Source organism: Mus pahari, chromosome 10, assembly GCF_900095145.1.
Source record: "Mus pahari chromosome 10, PAHARI_EIJ_v1.1, whole genome shotgun sequence".
Taxonomy (NCBI): Eukaryota; Metazoa; Chordata; class Mammalia; order Rodentia; family Muridae; genus Mus; species Mus pahari.
In genome coordinates this window covers 23026147-23040833 of record NC_034599.1, presented here as the reverse complement: position 1 = coordinate 23040833, position 14687 = coordinate 23026147, and the positions used below count along the sequence as shown (strand labels likewise).

The 14687-nt window shown below is 40.4% G+C and overlaps 1 protein-coding gene and 1 pseudogene across 1 annotated transcript in view; one reads left to right on the top strand and one right to left on the bottom strand.

Annotated features, from left to right (window-relative positions):
- Opcml (opioid binding protein/cell adhesion molecule like) overlaps positions 1-14687 on the bottom strand; it is a 1129626-nt gene that overhangs the window by 891003 nt on the left and 223936 nt on the right. The window lies entirely within an intron of this gene.
- Positions 6929-7478, top strand: LOC110327665 (annotated as a pseudogene).

Here is a 14687-nt window from a genome sequence, read left to right as displayed (position 1 = left end):
AGGAAGGAAGGAAGGAAGGAAGGAAGGAAGGAAGGAAGGAAGGAAGGAAGGAAGGAAGGAAGGAAGGAAAGGGAACTTGGGTAGAATCGCGGGATCATCGTGTTTGTTGCCTTTTATCCAAAGGTAATTATAGCCTTACTCAATTTATGACACATAATGTACCTAATCCCTCATAAATGCTTCTTATTCACCACCCCGCACTTCCTGATGCTGCCGGCCAAATAAATGGTAGCTGTTTCTACCTGGGTGATGGCAAGGCTGTTAATTGTAACACTCCATGAAACTTAATTATGCAAAGCAGAGAGGCAACTCTGGAGCTATTAATCAGGGGTTTGATTCTGAAGTAATTTGTTGTTGGGACCCAAGGAGCTGTTCTTCTCATTCCTTCCACTGCGATGCACTAACAGTTAATCCTCTACTTTAATGGAAAGCTGCTGGGGCTGTGGTTCGAACTGGATGGTGACAAAGCCGCTTACTGACATCACCTTGCTTATTAAGTGGCAGATACTCCATCTCTTCTATTTAAGTCATTTTTAATTACAGCAACCAGAATCTAATACCATTCATAGAACATCAAGAAAAAGGAGCCAGCCATTTAGTTCCTATCTGCTTAAAGGTAGAATAGGACGCAATGGGCAGTCTATAGAAAGTTGGTAACTATGACCTGAAACTCATGGGGAAGCCACTTCCATCACCTCTAAATGGCTTCTGAAAGAAAACAGTATATCTAGCTTCTAATGGTGTTGAGTATTTGCTGCTAGATAAATCAAGGGTGAAGTGATGAGAGTGGTCCAGGTAGCACTGAAGCAGCTCCCGTTCATTCATGAAAAGAAAGACAACAGGAATAGGAGTGAAAAGACATGACCAACTGAGAAAGAATCAAAGTCAGCCATTCCACTATTTCTACTACTGTTGCTGAAGACCTGCAGAAGGGCCTCAGGGTCTTTGAATACTATACACCATTCACTGTACCTGTCCTGGAATGTATGCCTTGTGCCTGTTTTTTGGAGACAGGGAGACACACATAGCATCAGCATTCATTTCAACGAGCTTGTGTCTCATAGATGCTGCAAAGATTTACCATAAGCATAGAAGTGCAGGGACGCCGGGCGTGGTGGTGCACGCCTTTAATCCCAGCACTCGGGAGGCAGAGGCAGGTGGACTTCTGAGTTCGAGGCCAGCCTGGTCTACGAAGTGAGTTCCAGGACAGCCAGAGCTATACAGAGAAACCCTGTCTCGAAAAAAAGAAAATTAAATTAAAAAGAAGAAGAAGAAGAAGAAGAAGAAGAAGAAGAAGAAGAAGAAGAAGAAGAAGAAGAAGTAGTGCAGGGACACAGAAGTCATCCTAGCAGAACAGGGGAAGAGAGACTTAAAAATAACACAGAAGCAAAGCAATAATAATTAAAAAATGGTTGGAAGGAGAAAGAACCAATGAGTCATGAAAGTCTGAAGGATGAGCTGAGTGAGAGTCTGAGAGAAGTAGGGAGCAAATGAAGTCAGGCATGCGCACTCTTGACTTAAGAGAAGATTGGGTCTCTCTGCTGCTGTCTATGTGGATGGTGTTTGAAAGACATCTCTTCTCATGTCTAACCCAGGCTCATACAGTACCTTTCCAAAACATTCTTCTTCCTGCCTTTCTAAATTTGACCTTTTCTCTAAAGGTACGATTATCTTAAGGTCGAGTGATGTCTATTTCTTGCATTGTGCACTATTGTTCATATACTCATGAGTCTTTAAAACACACTTGCTTTCTGAAACGTCTTCACTTTTACTCTTACACATTCTGTAGCTACTCTCAGAGAAGAGAGAATGGAAATAGAATAAAGTCTTCCAAAGACAAACCTGGTCTCCAGGTTGTGCACATCACCCTGTATAAAGAAAAGGGTTTTTCACAGATGTTATTAAATAAATAAGCATAAAAGAGATCCTTCCACAGTCCCAGAGGGTACAGACCTTTTCCTCTGTACATTTCAGCCATGTGACAGCTTTTAAGTCAACAAGTATAAAGTTGCTCGTTAGATCCCGATTCAAAGGTATTGTCAGATATTTGATCAGACTGCAAACCCTGAGATTGTATACTTAGAAGCAAACCAAACCAAACAAACAAACAAAAACCTGTTTCTAGTTGTGGTACAGCTCAGCCCTAGCATGCACCTTTAATCCAAGAATGTTGCAGGATATTTGATCACAGTGTGAGATTGTGTACTGGAAAATGTGTTTCTAGTTGTGGTGTGGCTCAGCCCTAATACATACCTTTAATCTGAGAGCTTTCTGTTTATTGCAAACAAGATTGAATAAAGTCAACCACAGGTCAAAAAGATGGAACAAGCAAACAGTTGTCAGGGAGTAAACATAGGGGGGAAAAAACAGAGTTAGAGGAAGTCAGGAGGATGGGTAGAGAGACAGAGGAAGTAGAAAGGAAGTAGAGGAAAGGAGTAGAGGAAGTCAGGAGGATGGATAGAGAGACACAGGAAGTAGAAAGGAAGAGCATTTGGTTGGGAAAGTTCTTAAGACAGTATGGAGTAGGAGAACTAGTTCTTTTCTTGTGGAGGAAGGTCAGCTGGGGGCTTACTCTGCTTCCCGGAACTAGCCAAACTCACCACAGCGTCTGGCTCCTGAATCTTCATTTGGTAAAATCTAACATTTGGTTGGAATTTTGTTTTAAAAACAACACAAAGGTGCAGGTGACCCCATTCTTCGTAGACAGTCCCTTGGTGTTAACCATGTTAACATGACTCTCATAGCTGCTCTGTCACTTTTCAAACCTGTGTCAATCTGGTGTTAAAATGTATAGTCACCTTAGACGTAGATGGCTTTTTAATCTTTGCAATTAACATTCAAGAGAGTGTATGGTTTTTGAAGAAAAGGAGGAAAAGTGACGGTCATTTTAGAAGTGCTGTTCTTACATGCTTTCTCACAAATGTTGGAAACAAGTAACTAACGGGCGGCTGAGGTAGAGAGAGAATCTGTTCAGACATATTTGTTGCTTAAAGATGAGCTTTTCAATCTGGCCACAATTCAGAATTACTGATCTGGTGTTTGTCTTAAAATGAATAAAGAATTAAATACCAGATCATATCTTAAAATATGGTACATTTCAGGTGAGTTAATTGTAGTTTACAGAACTCTTTGAAACTTAGAGACACTCATAAAAGTGAATTCAGTATGTGAGATGGCAAGATCTGTGAGGGAGCTGTGGGTGGGTATAGACACATCTTGCGTGGTTAATTATCTAATAGTGACTGTAAGTGCTAGAGATACTAAGAGAAGTGGGAGCCCATTGTAATCAAGGGGAGTTATAAACAGTTTCTTTAGAAAAACTCTGCGAGCTACACATGAGGCTGTAGGATTTGCATCCAGATAGTACTGAGACTGGGTAAATCTACTGCAAGCAGCAGTAAACATGCAAGCCAACACCTCCACCTTCCGAAGAATTCACTGCTAAATTCACTTTTAAGAATATCCCATAAGATTTCTGCAATTTTCTATAACTCCAAACACCTTACTTACTCCTTGGGAAAATATGAAACATTTTACCCTGTCTACACTCTTGTGAACTGGGCTTATAAGACAGGGTTCTTAGAGGAAAAAGCAATGGGGTGTTCCACATTGGATAGAGATAGCAATAATAAACAAATGAACAAATCAACAGTGATCACCCCAAGTCCTCCTTTGGCTACTACTACTGAACTAAAGGAGCTTAGAAATATCTTTAATTTTCTAACATACTAAATTTTCATTTCTTTTCTAAGTACATATATTTGTGCATTGTATATTGAACACTGCACCTGCACATTGGATATCTGAGAATGTTTTCCCTATAAAGTATTTATAAGTAAATAAATATTAGAAGCAAGCAATGATGTGTAAAGAAGACGTAACTGAGGAGTAAATACACTGACATCTGTTTAGGGGACAATGAAGTTATAGCAAAAGAATGAAAATGTGAGGCACTCCGGTGTACAGGAAAAAAACAAACAAACAAACAAAAACAATAAGGAGACAGAAACTGGAGTTGGCATAAGGAGTGTTTCACTTGGAAAGTATTTAAGCATGCAAAACCAACTTCCTTACCAGGAGGCAATCATGCATATGGTACAAGAGGAGGAAACTAACAACAACAAAACAAAAAAACAAAAAACAAAAAAACCAAAACCTGTGCCTTATCCAATGCTCTCCACCTTCATCCACTAACTGCATAATAGAATGCAAATGGTAAACTAGATGCCTCATGATTGCTGATTGCTGAGTCTGCTATTCATTGCAGTTGGCCTGTTTATTCCTTCATGTATCACTAAATAAAAGAACCAAAAAATGTAACAAAAAAAAAAAAAACCAAAGCATACCTGGATCCTATTAATAACTGGAATCACATTGAATTTTGAATCTTTGTCTGGTGTTGAATAGGACCTTTGGAAACTATGCTACTATACATGTCCTAAGGTTGACCTAGACTTATTATTGATGGAATGTTGTTGCCCACTGATATCAGACATGCAGAAATTATCACAAATTCATGGCTCAGGAGAAAACTTTGAGAAACATATAGTAACAAAGTAAACGATGAAGATACCAAGAAGTGCATGAAAAGCTGCAGAAGAGACTTGGTAAACCCAAATGGTGGATTTTAGCAAGTCTCCTTGTGCTGTCTGTGTGATCCAAGCATAAAGAAAGAGAGACAGAAAATCCCATCAGTGTGACCCTCTGATCTTGGATGGAGATTTAAACTTTAATAACTATCAAGACAGATTCATGTGAAAATATCTTATTACAAACCAGCCTATGGGTAAAACTTTCAACTGAAAAAGAGTGATACAATTTAGGTTAGGTAATTATAGTTTATAAAACTCTCTGAAATCTAGAGACTCTCAGAAAGGCGAGTATGGTATGTTACATGGCCAGATCTATAAGGGAAGTTAAGCTCCAAACCCAACATATGTAGTATAGATAGAATCATAAGTGCTGCCAATGGAGTGAAGAGATATGTGTTCACTATGGTGTAGCTCCCTAATTTGAAAAAAAAAAAATCAAGAACCCAGGTATTAGAATATAACAAGCCATACTTGTGAAGCATATTTTCCATCTGTTTTCACTGGAAGAACACAGAAGTGACAGGTATCCAAAGGGACAGAACTCTGTTCACACACTTGCCATCAGAGCAGACATTGTACTAAGCAGTTGACAGCAGTCCCCTGGATTGGATCATTTTATACACATACAATGAACACTCAGAGACCAGTGGTGGATCCCAAAAGGCCATCCTCTGCTACATATGTGGCTGGAACCTTGAGTTCCTCCATGTGTACACTTTGGCTGGTGGTTTAGTCTCTAGGAGCTCTGAGAGTACTGGTTGGTTCTAACTGTATTTTATATACTTAACTTTATTTCTGCAGGTCAGTACACATCTCAGCTCTCACTAAAGATTCAAGGATGGGTGCTGAGACATGTAGAATCAGTTTTTGTCCCGAGACAAGTAACCTGGTAAGTTATCTAGTCCTAATGTGTCAGCACTAAACATGTATATGTATACATATATCCATAAAATATATATTTATATATAAACATTATATATGTGTATATGTATATGTATACGTATACATATATGTGTATATGTATACGTATACATTTACATGTACACATACATACATATATATATTAAAAGTTCTCAGTCTCTCACACACAGATATGTGCATGTATGTAAGGGAAGGATAAAAATGATATAAATTACTTGTATGAAATTCTAAAAAAAATTAAATAAATCTAATCACAAAGTACATTATGAGAATTGATCAAAAGGAAACCGTAAGACTCATTCATGGTAGTTTGCTTTACCAGCAGATTTCTGAAGACAGACCGTAAGTTTATGAAGATTCACCTTCAGCCCTGTAACCTGCCAACCAGACACCCCCTAAAACATCTAGACTTCAGATGGAGGGAGAGGGTCCACTCTGCAGAGCATAATAAACAGTCTGATCCTTAACTCTGCTTTTCTTTGTTATAAGAATTCTTTCTTCCTGTTTCCATCAAAAGAGAAAAATGTCTGGTTGGTTGTTGTTGTTGTGGTGGTGGTTGTTGTTTTTAGTGCTGATCTCACGGGGATGCTGTAGTACATAAGATAACAGGCTGGAAGCACAAAGCACCACCACGGAGAGGCTTAATGACACTTAGTATTACATTATCCTCTGGACTACCCCCTGTACCTGTCTCTAGGGACAATCACAACAATGTGAGGATGTCAACCTTAGGAAAGAATGGCAAGCTCACAGTTTTCCTTTTTTTTACATATTTTTATTAGATATTTTCTTCATTTACATTTCAAATGCTATCCCAAAAGTCCCCTATACCCTTCCCCTGCCCTACTCCCCAACCCACCCACTTGCACTTCCTGGCCCTGGCATTCCCCTGTACTGGGGCATATAATCTTCACAAGACCAAGGGCCTCTCATCCCAATGATGGCCAACTAGGCCATCCTCTACATGTGCAATTAGAGACACAAGCTCTGGGGGGGGGGGGTGGGTACTGGTTAGTTCATATTGTTGTTCCTCCTATAGGGTTGCAGACCCCCTTTAGCTCCTTGGGTACTTTCTCTAGCTCCTTCATTGGGGGCCCTGTGTTCCATCCAATAGATGACTGTGAGCATCCACTTCTGTATTTTCCAGGCACTGGCATAGCCTCACAAGAGGCTGCTATATCAGGGTCCTATCCGCAAAATCTTGCTGGCATATGCAATAGTGTCTGCGTTTGGTGGATGATTATGGGATTCATCCCAGGGTGGGGCAGTCTCAGGATGGTCCTTCCTTCCATCTCAGCTCTGAACTTTGTCTCTGTAACTCCTTCCATGGGTATTTTGTTCCCCATTCTAAGAAGGAACGAAGTATCTCCACATAAAACCAGAGACACTGAAACTTATAGAACAAATAGTTTTCAATGTCTGTAAAAGAGGCAAAGCCCTACAGGAGGTTGAGGAGTTTCCCTTCAGCTAAGAATGCAGAAAATAGCTGGAGCAGCTGCCAGAGCCTCCTCTGGACAGACCTCTGCCTCCACCGCACCTTGGCCTAGAGTGACTGGGACACCATGATGGGGCTGCGCATGAAGGGCCCCACACCTGCGCAGGCCATCTTAGCAGCTCAGCAACGAGGAGATGTGGAGACATCCAAGAAATGGGCTGCTGGCCAGAACAAGCAGAGCTCCATCACTAAAGACAGACTGAGGAGAGACAGAGGAAGTGCACCACTATGGGGTGACCCTGGAGGTGGGCAAAGTGATCCAGCTCCAGAGAGGCCAGCAGAGCAAAGGCCTGACCCAGAAGGACCTGGCCACGAAAATCAATGAAAAGCCACAAGTCATCTCACACTATGAAAGTGGAAGGGCCATTCCGAATAACCAGGGTTTGGGCAAAATTGAGAGAGCCATCGACCTTAAGCTCCGGCAGAAGGACATCCGGAAGCCTATGGAGAAGGGGCTGAAAGCAAGATGAACACAAAGCCTCGAAATCCGGAAGCCTATGGAGAAGGGGCTGAAAGCAAGATGAACACAAAGCCTCGAAGCCAGTGGTTCCGGCTGAGCTCTTCTGGTTGCTCTGGATCTCCTCACATGGTCAAACGGGACACAGGGGTCAGGTCTGTGTACCCCTCCTCAACCCATAACTGCTGTGAAACAAAGAAAAACCTTGCCCCCCCCCAAAAAAAATGATGCAGAAAACTCAAAATGCAAATACATGAAGTACAGGCAGTCTGACCGGAAAGACCAGTTAAGTGTCTGGCGCATGGATGTGCAGTTCCTTGAATTAAGTCAATAGTCATGATTGCCTATTACAGATGTGCTTATCACTTCTCTAATCTTTCCTCAAAGGCCAGGTTTTACCACTGTTCATTTAGATCTCCTGATGTATAGATTTCAGTAAGGTTTCTTCTGGCCCCACATACACATACAGGTATCTACTTCTCCTCTTTCCTGAATAATTGATGCCCTTGCATATTTCCTGGGCATCCTGGGAAACTCCTTCCACAGCTTTCTCTCAGCGCAGCAGCCTTTTCCTATAGATCATGGGCAGTTCACCTTAGAATTACACAAGGGAGTCGCGATCAATGGCAATATGATTTACAGCAGCTCTTACCCACGGCTTGTGGAAATTACAAATAAATATGGGGTCAAACGACTCACCAATAATTTGACATTGGTAAATCTGGCTTATTTAGAAGTCTTAAATAATAACGACCTTCACATCATCATTTCAACCCTAAGTGCATCTGCACATCGCCTAGAGAGCTGAGAGCAGAGGTGCTTCAAGGTAGATCACTACCAGAAGGATGCCTCTCCTCTGAAATATTTCTCTGCTTTCTTAAGTATTGCAGCATGGCTGAACTGTCCCTTCAATAATAGCATAACTATCCATCACCCCAACCAGAATGGCTCATTCACAAAACCCCTAGAGTGAAACGGTCAATTCAATTTGCCATTTTGTTCTATTTCTGAGGCAGGGTCTTGCTATACCATCTAGGCTGCCTTTGAACTTGGAGTTCTCTTTCCTTGGTCCCCTGGGTACAGAGATGGCAGGCTTGTGCCACCATGTCTCCTACTAACTCCAAATGTCTTTTTTTGCAGGGCATAGTACATACAGGTAAAATAAGGCTGGATTTCTGATTAGCCTAGGAAAAACCCAAATACCACCCAGCCCAGTAATTCAGAAGCAATGTGAGTCTAGTTGAAATAATAGCAATGTAAAATATCAAAAACAATGGCAGCCTCATACCCAAACATATTTTGAGACAGTGATGCTGACACTTGTTTCGAAGAGTGAATTGAGTTTGTTGGCATAACATTGACATTGGCCTTGGTTTACAAAGGAAAATGTCTTGTCCTGAAATTGTTATCAAATACGAGGTTTCAACATGCATAATTCTCTAGCAGAGGCAGGTGTACAGACATGTGAGCTGTAGCCTTTGTTTGCTATGAAAGCTATACCTTTATGCACAAGGACAAAAATACAAAGTATAGAAAAATTCTAATACAGTAAAGTGTGGGAACAGGTTTTTTATATTCCTTTTACCTCTTCAAAGTTTAGCTACTGGGAGAAAGGGATAAACAGTAAAGAGATAAAGGACACGCAAGGAAGGGCATTGAGTAATTAGATGCCAATCTACAATGTGCCCAAGAATAATTTCTCTTAGGCCAGTAAACACCTTCCACATCACATTTTAATTCTCCTGGCTTCATGTCTAATACAGACACATACCACTGGCTACATTATAGGCTTCCTTATAATTGAACGCAAATAATTGAGAGCGCTATCTATGTGAGTACTGGTTGACAGAGAATAAGTTAATGATATATTTAAGGGGTCCTCAAAGCTTGGTCATAATATAGACTCAAGGCAAGAAGGATTAACATCATTGCCCATCTTCTAGAGATAAGCTTTTCTTCGCTTACCTCTGCCACCCCTTACTGCCTCCCACCTTTGATTTCAGAGCATCTTGGAACATTTATAAGTCCATTTCGAAGGGAAAAGGTACGTGGTGGTCAAAGAGAGAATTCAATTCAAATCTTTAGCTTGCCACGGAAACCACTGAAGTAGACTAGATTGATGCTTAAGCATTCCCTGCCCACTGCTTTAGTGATCTGCAGGTTTGGGGTGAATGGATTTTTTTTATTCTTCCCAACTCAGGTCACGCTACATTTTAGATCTTGAGAGCCTCCCAAAGGTTCAGAAGTTGAAGGCTGTGGTTCCAGTATGAGGTCATTGGGGTTTAATATATATTTTAAGAGATGAGGCCAAGCTTAGGTTCTTTAGTTCATTGGATGTGAACTCGAAGAGTATTTAAGACTCTGGCTTTCCTGGTCTGTTTGTTTCTCCCTCCTTACCCACCCCACAGTGAAAGGTTTTGCTCTCTTAGATAGCCATGCTGTGAAATGCCATCCAAGCACATTACCACAGGACCAATCAGTCAGTCTGAAACCTTGAAAATGGTTGGCTAAAGTAGTTTTTCTCTTTTTAAGTCATCTCTCATATTTTATTACAATAACAGGAATTTAACACAGATCAAATTTCAGGTCTTTGGACCCCCTATTCATCCTTCACAAAGGGATAATGCAAGGACAGAAGCTCCAACTTGGGGTTCAGATATCAATTAGCAGCCTGGGATTTAAATTTGTGTCTGTTTAAATTTTAATATCCCAACTGCTGGCTTAGATCACATTTCTGGTGACTAAGAAAGCTGAAGGTTATGACGTTTATAAAATGTGCTCTCTCATAGGCATATTACCTATCTATGGTTTCCTTGATCTTGATTCCAAGTACCTTTCTATTTTTATATCCCAAGTAAAAGTATCACTGATATATGAGTTCCTGCAAAAGAGTCCCCCCTTTTATGAAGCAAAATATCTTATGGTATAAATTTAATTCAGGGAGAAGTCAGAGGCCTGATAAGCATGTGACAAGGGGAACCCAGATGAGAAAGTGCCACTCCTGCAGGTGTAAGCAACAGGCCCAATGGAAATGCTAGAAAATCTTAAAGAGTGCAGCAATATAATATGATTTTTCTTTTAGGTAGCTTAACATGAGTGGATTAGGAGTAGCAAAATCATAAGAATATATAATTCAGTGGTCTAACCAATAGAGAAATAAAAGCTTAGTTTTGCTGTAGGTTATGAATAAAAACAAAAGAACCACACACAAAAATAATTTGACTGATATTTTTTTTTCTCATAGGAGCATACATTAGCATTTCTGGAAGAAATTTGATCGCATACTGGGATTAAAAGGTAAGCACATACTCTACAGATAATGGGAGCAAATTTTTTCACTCTTGGTGAAGAGGGGAGAGCAAGGGAGACTGTGAGATGCTGAGCTGAACCGGAGGTAGAGTGAAGACTCATGGATTGCAAAGCAGACATACAATGATGGATGAACAGTTATATAGATAAATATAGTTCTATTTGTTCATAGTAGACACACATGTATTTTCCTAGCCCCTGGGCCAAGAGGCCAGATGTTCCCTTTGTGGTATCAGTCAGTGCCCAGCACCATAGTCATATTCCTTGCCACTATTCTTACAGCAGAAGAACTTTCAAAGGTCAGGGTGCAGCTCAGCAGTAGAATACTTGTCTAATCTGTGTGAGGCTTGGTCAAGAAACAAGTTACCTTATAGACCTGTTAAATTTTAGTAATAATAATAATAGTAATAGTAATAGTAATAATAATAGAGTATATAGTTTGTTTCTAGTGCCAAAAAAAGTGAGAAAATGCTTATTAAAAGAGATATTTAACCATACACAGAGATACACAGACAAACCGCCACAAACACACAGACACATACACTCACACAATGTCACAAAAGCCAGACCTCAAAGGTTATTGATAACTTAGGTTGCAGTAACTTAAACAACAAAACTTGAAGTGGTTGGGCACAAGACTATCTTCATATCAATAAATAGATAATATATAAGTAAATGGATGAGGATAACACTGTCTCATGAAAAAGAAAAAAATCTCCCATGGATAATACGAGGGGGGAATAAGCCACTTACTGAATGTTTTTTCTCCATAAACACAAGCACACCCCCCCCCACAAGTGACATGAAAGTAAAAAGGGGTTATGAGATAGGAGAATGGAGCCAAAGAGAGAGTCAGAGAAGACATGGAAGGGTGATAGTGTTCAAATACTAACAAGCTATAATTATAGATATACATGGAAATATAATGAAAAAACACATTATTTTATATGCTTACTAAAATATTAATTACAGAAAATAATATCAGTCAACAGTGTAAAAAGAATGAGAGGAACTAAAATCACTCTCAGAAGCCTGCAGCAGTAATTGCTTCAGGCAAGAATCACTTATCAATGATAAACCAAGGGGTATCATTTTTGAGCAGAAACAGGAAATACTTTCCTCCAAAATATTTGCAAAGGGAAAAAAACAAGTTTACAGCAGAGAATTCAGAAAGATACAACATTTGCCAAGGGATCAGGGATAATATCTCCAGTGAGTGACACATGTCATTATCATGTACCAGCTGCTGTCATAAACTGTGAAGGGCACATAGCCTCTGTGGTATTTCCCATTAACTTATAATGTAACAGTGATCACGAGAAAACACCAGTCAACGCCACATGGTGGGAGCTGTATGAAACAATGAAGCAATATTATTTGAAAGTGTCAAGGTCACATAAGACAAAAACTGTCACAGACTGTAGAAGACAAAGAAAATGTGACAAAGGTGTAGTGGCATCCTGGATTGGATCTGGGGACAGATAATAGACAAGTGGGAAAATCAGAGAAATCTGATACATTCTGTGAATCTGTTAATAGGCTTATAAAAAAATAAGTATTGTATAAGTGTGCTAATTCGCCAATGATGGGCATGAAGAGAAATGGAATACTCCAAGGGACTCCAGAATTTACTCCAAAAGTAATTTACTCCCCCTCCTGTGAGAGAAGAGCAATCAGGAGAGAGAGAGAGGGAGGAATGGCAGAATCTAGTAGAGGAATGATAGGTGATGTGTCCCAGGAGGGTCAGAGGGTGGCAGAGGGTAAGCGGTGTCCATCAATGAGGTGAGGTGAGGAAGGTTACACACTGGATAGCAGTGTTAACATTATTTGGGGGACATGCTGAGCCTGAGGTGCTGCTGGGACATCCAGATGGACATGCAAACTAGACAGTTTGATCAATGAGTAAAAAGTCAAGAGAGGGAGGAAAAATGGAAATATAAATTGTAAAGCAGTCATCATGAAGAGATCTGCTAGACACTGGGATACTGGTACAATCACAGAATACCACCATCATCTGAAGATGAAGCAGGCTGACATCACAACCCAGATTTAAGACTTCTTCACATGGCGCTTATTGTAGGGCTTCTACATTTCTACATCCTTGCCACTTTACATCCTGCCTCGCAAAAAACGTGAGAGCACAGATGTTCATTCAGCAGATGCTTGCATGCACAGATCTATGAAGAGACTGTGTATCAGAAATATTTGAAGTTTAAATCTTGTGCTGGGTAGTTGTGTGTCAACTTGACACAAGCTAGAATCATTTTGGAAGAAGAAAGCTCAACTGAGAAAGTGACTCCTACTAGGTTTGGCAAATGGTCAAGCCTGAGTTACATTCTTCATTGATGATTAGTGTGGAGAGCCCAGCTCACTGTGGGCAGTTCCATCCCTATGGTGGTGGTCCTGGGTTCCATGTGGAGCAAGTCAGTAAGCAGCACTTCACTATGGCCTCTATATCAGTGCCTACCTCCAGGTTCCTACATAGAGTTCTTGTCCTGACTTCCCTAAGAAATGAATTATTACCTGGGAGTGTAAGATGAAATAAATTCTTTCCTCCCCAAGCTGTCTTTGGTCCTGGTATTTTATTACCGTATTAGAAACTCAAACTGAGATAAATTTCTATGCACATGTTATTCTTTCAGTCCACCAAGACCAGGTTTCATCTAAAAGAATTTTTTAAAACAATTTTTGTTGATATTTTCTTCATTTACATTTCAAACGCTATCCTGAAAGTCCCCTATACACTCCCCCTGCTCTGCTCCCCAACCCATCCACTTGCGTTTCCTGGCCCTGGCATTCCCCTGTACTGGGGCATATAATCTTAGCAAGAACAAGGGCCTCTCCTCCCAATGATGACCAACTAGGCCATCTTCTGCTAAATATGCAGCTAGAGATGCAAGTTCTGGGGGTACTGGTTAATTCATATTGTTGTTCCTCCTATAAGGTTGCAGACCCCTTTAGCTCCTCCATTGGAGGCCCTGTATTCCATCCAATAGATGACTGTGAGCATCCATTTCTGTATTTCCCAGGCACTGGCATAGCCTCACAAAAGACAGCTATATCAGGGTCCTGTCAGCAAAATCTTGCTGGCATATGCAATAGAGTCTGTGTTTGGTAGCTGATTATGGGATGGATCTCCAGGTGGGGCAGAAAATTGGACATAGTACTACCGGAAAACCCAGCAATACCTCTCCTGGGCATATACCCAGAAGATGTTCCAACTGGTAATAAGGACACATGTTCCACTATATTCATAGCAGCCTTATTTATAATAGCCAGAAGCTGGGAAGAACCCAGATGTCCTTCAACAAAGGAATGGATACAGAAAATGTAGTACATTTACGCAATGGAGTACTACTCAGCTGTTGAAAACAATGAATTTATGAAATTCTTAGGCAAATGAATGGATCTGGAGGATATCATCCTGAGTGAGGTAACCCAATCACAAAGAACTCATATGATATGCACTCACTGATAAATGAATATTAATTAGCCCAGAAACTTAGAATACCCAAGATACAATTTGCAAAACACGTAAAAATCAAGAAGAAAGACCAAAGTGTGGATACTTCATTCCTCCTTAGAATGGGGAACAAAATACCCATAGAAGGAGTTACAGAGACAAATTTTGGAGCTGACATGGAAGGAAGGACCATCAAAAACTTTTTTTTTAATCTAAATAATTGGGTAGAATGGATAGTTGAAATCCAGTTATACTTCATGGTAAAATGATTGGCTATCTCTGATTTATTTACTTCCTTCACCACTTCTAAGATAATAAAGAAAATATCAACAAACATATCCAGAGAGAGAGAGAGAAAGAGAGAGAGAGAGAGAGAGAGAGAGAGAGAGAGAGAGAGAGAGAGGAAGGAAGGAAGGAAGGAAGGAAGGAAGGAAGGAAGGAAGGAAGGAA